Consider the following 9679-nt stretch of genomic DNA (forward strand, 5'->3'; position numbering starts at 1 on the left):
ACATATAGTTCCTTATCACATTTTCTTGCGAGATCGTCGTAGATGAAATTACAAATTTCTCCTTAGTGTCTCATTCATTAAGAGCGTGTGAAGTTGGTTTTGCATCTGTCAAGACTTAAGGTTTGGGGTTCACTTCATTCTGTTTGTGAGGAGTGGGCTATGGTCTGAGACCGAGTGTCATCCTGAACCTTCTCTTTCGTTAATACCATCAAGACCGAAAATAAATAACGATGCTAAGATATTCAAGCACTTCTCAAACTTAGAAAGAGAAGGTGCTCAACGGATGTAAAAAAATACTTTGGCATTTATACTATTTAATGCATAAAACTTCCGAAAAGGGTTGACCATGCAAAAGATTCGCTTTTATTCTAAGAACGTAAAATACATGTTTTCTGTTGACATTAATATTATGTTGCTTTGTTGCTTGTACTGAGCATCAAGACTGCAATTTTCCTGGTTGAAATATCGTTGCAATCACATTTACTTATTACCATCAGTTTCACGCAGTTTCTTGTTAATTACCTCGAGGCACATGCAAATTGAGTTCTGAGTATTAACATAAGTCCGCTCCTCTGGTAGTCTTAGCCTAATAAATGCGTACAACAAATTTCCAGATGTCTGTCTTTAATCGGATTACCACTCCAGTGGCTGATTTGCTTGCGTGCCGAGAAACTGGAACGCCCGATTTAAAGGCATTCGTGTCGCTTCTACAAATCATCGAATTGAAATTCCATGTTCTTTCTTTTTGTCGTCGAGACTGTTTTGTAATAGTTCACTTTTATAAACCTTTTACATGAATCCGAATTATGACAATTCATACACTGCTTCTTTTACCGCCAGATTTTCCACCCATTCGTTAATTAGTACACTTCTGACGGTGTTGTGAACAGGTGTGTGTAGGTGTGCTTCGTCAGTTTATGCATTTTAACCAACGTGCTGTGCAAAACTATACATACACCCCATTTCTACTCAACGGGGATGATGTATTCACATCTGTTGTAGATGCACTTGAGAATGACCCAGGTTTGAAATCGGTATTGCTTGACAAAGCATAATTTTAAAATATAGCTTGTTAGAACGACGTCTTTGTTCACGTATAGTACTATATTATTATCATAATTAAAACAATTGCGCAACATGCTATAGATGATCTTCAGTAGAGCTCCATTTTCAAATCATTTCTTCATCATTCTTGGCTCGTTTCCACCTATTTAGTAACACCCACCATTTCTTCAAAATGTCTTCTGTTAGCTGTGAAAGCAATATTTACCTAGTAGAAACGAGTCGTATTAGGAAAGAGCGGATGTATGTTTAGTACAGACGTGTACTCGCCTCCGCCTAAAACGTCGAGTAAGATGTACGGCACGAGAGAAAGGAAACATACTGTAACTTTGTGTATTCACTGAATACAGTGAAGCAGAAAAATTAGTAGCACCAAGAAGGAGTTGTGGACGTCTAAGAGATGATGTCTATTCAAATTTTGCCCCAGTTGCCTAAGAGTGGCGTTACTAGCGTCACTATGATGATGACTCAAGTGTATCTAAGCACTTGAGTATGGCTCAAATGTATCTAAGCACTATGGGACTTAACACCTGAGATAATCAGTCCCTTAGACTTAGAACTACTTAAACCTAACTAACCTAAGGATAGCACACACATCCATGCCCAACGCAGGATTCGAACCTGCGACCGTAGCAGCAGCCCGGTTCCGGACTGAAGCACCTAGAACCGATCGGTTACAGCGGCCGGCTCCACTATGAGGATGCATATCGGATTTGCTTCGAATACTCACCGTAACGGTCTTTAGCGTTTTTACCATTGAGACTGGATGTGGCGAGTTGATGACAGTCAAGAATGCCTTTAAGGTGGCAAATGCGTCATTATCAACACCTCACCCAGTTTGAATGAGGTCGTGTAATGGGGCTACAAGAAGCTCAATGTTCCTTTTGCAGTATTGTAGTAGGACATTTCAGGAATGAAGCCACTGCACATGATTACTGGCAGCGGTGATCACGAGAATGTACGGTCGCTAGAAGACCGGGCTCCGGACGACCACGTGGCAGTACCAAGAGCGAAGACCATTGTGTTTGGCTTGTGACTCTGTCGCATCGCTCTGCATCTGCAGCAGCAACTTCAGCAGCGGTTGCCACCACAGTGGCGCAGCAAACTGTAACTAACCGGTGACTTCAAAGACAGATCCGAGCTAGATGCCCTGTAGCGTGTACTTCAGTGACCCCAAAGCGACATGATCAGCATTTGGCATGACTATGACTCAACGTACTTTCACAAATCGGTTACCCTAAGGTCATCTCCTAGCCAGATGCCCCATAGCGTGCATTCCATTGACCCCGAACCACCGCCGCGAGAGCTCATTGGAGGGCCAGGTGGAGATCTGTTGTGTTTTCTGATGCAAGGTAGTTCTGCCTCGGTGCCAGTGATGTCCATGTGTTGGTTAGGAGGGGGCCAGTTGAGAGCCTGCAGCCAACCTGTCTGCTTGCTAGAAACGCTGGACCTACACCTGGGGATATGGCCTTGAGTGCAATTTCATAAGACCAGAAGCACTCTCGTGGTTATCCCATACACCCTGACTGCAAATTTGCCCGTCTGTCTGGTGATTCGATCTTCTGCGCTGACTTTCATGGACAGCATTCTAGGGTGTGTTTTCCAACAGGACAATACTCGCCGACATACCGCTGTTATAACCCAACATGCTCTACAAAATGTCGACCTGTTGTCTTGGCCTGCCCGATGGCAAGATCTGCTTCCAATCAAGCACATATTGGACATCATCGGACGACAACTACAGCGTAATCAACAAATAGCATTAACCGTCCCTATCTTGACCAACCAACTGCAACAGAAATGGAACTCCATCCCACAAACTGACGTCCGGCGTTTGTACAACACAATGCATGCACGTTGGAATGACTGCATTCAACATTCTGGCGGTAACAACAGTTATTAATGTATCAGCATTTCACACTGGCAATCGATTACCTCACGCATACATTAAATTTCATTGCTCTACAATAATTATTTTTTGGTGTTACGATTTTTTTCCGTCGGTCTTTGTTCGTTTGATGGTAGCCGTCTTCAAAGTAGGATTCATTTGATTTCGCACCTCTTTAATCTTTCCTCCGTAGTTTGATACATTTCAAAATTGTGGTACATATTTTTCATCCTTTGTCAACGGATTGTTGCACGGCATACTATTACATTAGAATTTAAGTCCGGAGAGTCGTTCTGCAAGCTTTAGCTTTGAGACGATAGACCACAGTAGTCACTGACAAGAGGACATGAATTCAATATTCTTTTCTCAAGGCGTTACTCCATTCTAGGCAGCTTTAGGAGGATGCGGAAATTCGTAATGTTTCAGTGGAGGAATCTTTCACTGTATCGACAGACCTTAGCCTGACGGGAGTTTTCTGGTCTTTTATTTACCAAATCAATGCGAGTTGTTTCTACAGCACGGTAGCGCCGAGTATAAGATCTAGATGCTTGCGGAAGTTACTGATCGAATTAGAGAGTTTGTACGCGACAAAAGACCAACCATCTCCTGCTATCACTGGGATTTGCTGATGCCTAAGTCTTTAATAAACTTCGAGAGCTGTTCAGAACTAGTCAATCCTATGAGTAGCCGCGCGGAGTGGCCTCGCGGCTACAGGCCTCATATCACGAATTGCGTGGCCCCTCCCGCCGCAGGTTCGATTCCTCCCTCCGGCATAGGTGTGTGTGTGTTGTCCTTAGCGTAAGTTAGTTTAAATAGTGTGTAAGAACAGGGACCGATGACCTCAGCAGTTATGTCTCTTAGCAATTCAAAAACATTCCTGTGAGTAGATTATCTTCCTTACCACAAGCATTTCAGTGATGCAGGCGCTTAGGGAGGTTATCCGTGTCCCTCTGTTAAAAGTTCTACAACTGACAGTGATTGAATTAGTTTGCACAAAATTCCGAAAGGGCGGATCAGTTGAACCTATGCATTTCAATGTTAGTGGTCGTAGGGTAAGAATACGTTTCAGATTCGAAGAACAGGAACATTCTTATGATAGTTGCAGTCAATATGACTTTCAACAATTCCAGCTCTTGCATCCAAGTTAATCACAAGAATAATATACGGAAGAACGGAAAAGGAAATTAAGGAATCTCTTGACGACGGTAAGGTAAATATGCCAGACAGTCAACTCTGACGGTGCGCTTGACACTGGAAGCAAGACTAGAGAAAAATGTAGACATGTCAGTAGGATTTTTCAATTTAAAAGAAAGCTTTCGGCACTGTAAAATGGTGGAAGTAATTCGAAATTTTCAGGAAAATATGTGTAAACCATAGGGAAAGGTGGTAGTATACAATGTGAACAAGAAACAAAACGGAAAAATAAGTATAAAATACAAAGAACGAAGTCCTCGGATTGAAAAGGATATAAGACGAGGACGTAGTCTTAAGCTCCCACTGTTTAATCTGTGCACCGACCAAGCAATGACGGAAGTAAAAGGAAGGTTCAAGAGTGGGATCAACTTTCATGTGAATGAATATCAACGATTAGACTTTGCTACCCTCACTAGAATAATTTTTCCTCGAGGAATAATTGCACAACCTGTTGAACGGAATCAACAGTCTAATGAGAACAGAATATGATTTGAGATCAAACCTGAGTAAGACGAAAGTTATGAGTTAAGTGATGAACTTAACATCCAAACTGGGGATCGTAAAGTAGATGAAGTTAAGAAATTATGTTAGCTTCTAAAGAAACTAACGCATGACGGAAAATTGATGGACATAAGAAAGATCTTCAGATCAGGATGCCAACATACGTTCTGTACGTCAAGAGAATAGGTTAGACATTTAGTTGTTTCAGTGTTAAAATCCTTAGGATTGTATGTTGACATTTCTTTAGGGATGTACCGACTAAGTGTCTTACTTATACCCTTGATGTAGACACCACATATTTTTATCCTGATCTTAAAATGACCATTTAATTGGTTGAAATTAGTAATACAGTTTTCTACAATGCAACCTTGGAAAGTAAAAATGTTAATAAAAAATCTATAGCATTAAAAATCATTTACTTAAAAATCAGTACTCCCAGAACTCCCAAGATGCCTTATTTAAAAACAGTTTTCTTACCGTCGATAGCACTAATAAGAGAACTATACCCTCTTCTACTGGTTCATTTTATTGTGCCCCTTGTCAACGTTTCTATTTGAAACTGTGTTACCGTACTCAGAAGCAGTATGAAGCAATGCACCGCAAAGTTTTCGATAGTGGAAGGCGCTACTTATATGCGTATGTCACAGATTGGATTGGTAGACAGGGGCCCACCTTTGCATCCCACACACAGAGAGTTATGAATTTCTAAGATACATTTATTGTAGAAAGGTTTAAATATTTCAATGGAAAATGCCTAGTGACAGTACCAAAATCAAAATAGACTAAATTAGAACGACAATAGTGTTCGTTGCAGGAGCCTGTTGCCCGTAGTTCACGAGGCATCATAGTATTAACATTTTAATAATTCACAATTGTTTATTCCATGTTGTAACACAAACGAATGCGAATTTCACAGCGGTGCGTACGTGCAGAGCTACACAGATGTTAAAAAGTCTCCAGAGGTGTCGTGTTGTTAAATGAAACATTGCCTAGGACAAACGAAAGACAAACAAAGGCGAATGCAGTAGCTCTATGGAATTTGAGACGTAAAGAACCAATGTACCCTCAAAGCGTAATCAAAATGACCACCACCAGGGTCAATACATGCTGGAAATCTGCATGCAACGATTGCTGCACACGTTCTAAACTTTCCGCGAAAACTGAAGCGCAGGTAGTAGTAATACGCCGTTTGATATCACCTGTAACTGGAAAGGTTGACTTGGTTGATTTCTATTGGGATACCGTATACGAAAGAACAGCAGGCTTCCTACATTCACCATAAACCAGGAGCAACTCCACTTTTTTCGCTTTGGGAAATACCATCTTCAAAGCACGTCTTGCTACGTCCACTATAATACAGAAAGTGACAGGACGGTCTTAATACAATAGCAGCTTACACTGCACACAATGTAAAGATAATATCGTCGCCTATCATCTAAGCTACAGGATGGAACAAACAGTTCAAAAATGTATGTGAATTCCTAAGGAACCAAACTGCTGAGGTCATCGGTCCGTATACTTACACACTACTTAAACCAACTAATGCTAAGAACAACACACACACCCATTCCCGAGGGTGGACTCGAACCTCCGGCGGGAGGGGCCTTGCAACAAACAGTTGTCGGTGTTTGCAGTGTTCTCAGTAAGATGTAAACTTCTTTACTAGATTCCTGGAACAAACACTATTCGCGTCAGTTTAAGGATTTTACTGTCAGTTGGCATTCCCCATTTAAATATCTGTAGCTGTTGTAAAAAAATTCACTTATGTCAACGTCTCAAAACTGAGCAACGTGCAAATTTTTACGGTGTCTGTAAGAGTACCTCCATGTAAAAGTTTACTGTTGAAAGTGTGAGAAAGTCTATTCCAAAACAACGGACACATTATTTCCTCCATTATAGGTCTCATGTAACTTTAACAACGATTAAAATTTAAAAATCTCTGGTTTACATAAAGCAAATGTTGTTCACTCGCGCTGTCTACCAGTGGAATCGGTTGGTGACATAACTGCAGTATACTTAAGTATGCTGACGATACTGTAAGTAAGGATGTACTTAACGAAATACAGCAACCAGCCTCTTGTTTTAGATCTGTAATATTGCCCATACGCATTTCGGGCTTCAAACCAGTCTCAATTGACCTAATACACTTATAGACTTATCGACGAAACATTTTTGTCGATTGCTTTTTACATGCTGTAGCTGCCCTGAACTAAATAATAAATAATAATTCGTTTAGCGGCGACGTTCTCAAAGCTGCATATTTAAATTTAATTGATAGGTACACTTACTCTTAGTCTGTAAGTTATCTATAACGTTTTTCATATTTATGTGTGTGACACGCATATTTTTAGCTACATTAATGCACTCATAGCGTGCATCATTTGCCATGTGACCGACTTATGAGTAAAGATATATAAGAACTGGTTGGTTGCTGTATTTCTTAGAGTTAATTAATCCCCTACAACGGAGCTCAATCACCAGTACCATGGAATAATTAATAGGAAAGATCATTTCTAGAAACACAATTTCCGTTTGTAGATGTTCAAAATGACGCTGCAGAGGCAAAGGTAACGGACCTATATTGAAATTGTCTATGGACTGATACTTTACCTTTTACGTCGCGCTCAGTCTCGCCAGAGAGATTTATTGACGTCAACGAGTGAATTTGTTCGTGTGCTGGACTGCCTGCGGCAGTATCTAATGGCCAGCAGCAGCAAAATACGACAGACGGGACCGTTTGTTTTGTTTATACTCTGCGCTAACGGGTAGGGTCGGACAATTGACTGTAAATCAGCGCCTGTGTGTGTGTGTGTGTGTGTGTGTGTGTGTGTGTGAGTTTGTGGCGCGCGTCGTTATTCAGTGTTACGGCTGCGCGCGCCGCGAAATCCGACCACTGCGGACCGGCCGATGTAAACAGGTCGTAAAAGGCGCGAGCAACGCCTGCCGCTGGGGGCGGGAGCTTGTCACTGACGGTACTGACACAGGGGCCACCGGCTGCATGGAGGCCGAGGAAATGGCCAGTAGACGCGTGTGGTTGGCGGTCCAGGTGGTCCGTCGAGCAGCAAGAACAGCGACAGCTGCGATTATACAACCTGCTCGTGAGCCTGCTCGCGTTTCACAGTCCACCAACGTTTCCGCACAGGTTCTTACGAGAACAGAGCTGCAAGACAAGGAAAGGTGACTGTACACTGCGAAGCCTTCCATTCGTCTCGTTTGTCGTAACGCAGATGTTTTTTGTCAGTCTGATACACATGTATGTTATAATGAGCCAGAACATTTCGACCACTGCCCACCGCCCGGTGTGGCCGAGCGGTTCTAGGCGCTTTAGTCTGGAACCACGCGACGGGCATGGATGTGTGTAATGTTAGTTAGGTTTAAGTAGTTCTAAGTTCTAGGGGACCGATGACCTCAGATGTTAAGTCCCATAGTGCTCAGAGCCATTTGAACCATTTTTTCAGTGACACCCGATGGAATTCCTGGCACGTCACATGATAAGCACGTGATAAGGAAACTGCCGGGTGATTATAAATAAAGTGCAGCTACTCACAGAGGTCCGCTGTGGGTTTTATTTATCCTATGGCAGCGAATCTCGGTTCAAATGGTTCAAATGGCTCATGGCACTATGGGACTTAGCTGCTGTGGTCATCAGTCCCCTAGAACTTAGAACTACTTAAACCTAACTAACCTAAGGACATCACACACATTCATGCCCGAGGCAGGATTCGAACCTGCGACCGTAGCAGTCGCGCGGCTCCGGACTGCGCGCCTAAAACCGTGAGACCACCGCGGCCGGCGAATCTCGGTAGAAATGCTAAATATGACAGTGACTCTTGGCAGATATGCCAATGTGTTAATGCGGAACTCATTTACGCTGGAAACAAATTAGTTCCAACTTTGGCCACCAGGTGCAAATCAGGCGCTGACACAAGAAAGACGGATAGAAATTTTTTCATATGTAATTAATTAGAAACAGGACGTGGACAGAAAATGTCAAAAGAGTGAGAAAGCCGTAATGTAGATTTTATTACTAACTGCTGCTTATGCACTTTGTTCAATATGAACACCGGAGATGTCTAAGAGACTCTGCACTTGATCAGTGCACTTGATCAACACTAAGAGACTCTGCACTTGATCAGTGCACTTGATCAACAGTTGCTGGCAGCAACGTGCTCCTGTATACTGGCCTTCAGATTAGGTGGAGACCGAACGCGTCCCTGGAAAACGCGTACTTTTAGATATCACCAGAGCCAAATATCACACGGATTCAGGTCAGTGATCTTGCAGGCTGTGCAGATGGGAAAACCTCTGGAGATAACAGCTTTGTGGAAAGTTGCACTGAGCAGATTTTCGCTGGGCGAGTGACGTGAGGTGTTACCCCACCTTGCATGGAGACAGTGGTTTCCACAAAATAGAGCTCTTTGTCCGCCCCGATAGCTGAGTGGTCAGCATGACGGTTTGCCGTCCTACGGGCCCGGGTTCGATTCCGGCTGGGTCGGGGATTTTCTCAGCTTAGGGACCGGGTGTTGTGCTGTCTTCATCATCATTTCATCCCAATCCGGCGCGCAGGTCGTCCAATGTGGTGTTGAATGTTATAAGACCTGCTGCACCAAGGCGGCCGGACCTGCCGCGCAAGGGCCCTCACGGCCAATGACACCAAACGCTCATTTCCAGTAGAGCTCTTTTAAGAGCAGGAATCACGTGCTGTAAAAGGTAGTCTCGGTAACGTGCAAACGTCACGGTACCCCTGACAAGCCCTTTCGGCCGCAAGGGGCGTCCCGGCCAATGAGCCAAACGCTCATTTCCAGTAGAGCTCTTTTAAGAGCAGGAATCACGTGCTGTACAAGGTAGTCTCGGTAACGTGCAAAGGTCACCGTACCCCTGACAGGCCGTACGTGTGTATTCTCTTCACATAAGAATGGACCGAATCCACACCACATAGTCACATACAGCAAGTGCAATGAGTCTTCGTATACAGTCGCGCAGAGTGACCTCGTGGATAGAGGCGCCATGTCACGAATCGCGCTGCCGCTCCCG

This window comes from Schistocerca serialis, chromosome 6, assembly GCF_023864345.2.
Source record: "Schistocerca serialis cubense isolate TAMUIC-IGC-003099 chromosome 6, iqSchSeri2.2, whole genome shotgun sequence".
Classification (NCBI taxonomy): domain Eukaryota; kingdom Metazoa; phylum Arthropoda; class Insecta; order Orthoptera; family Acrididae; genus Schistocerca; species Schistocerca serialis.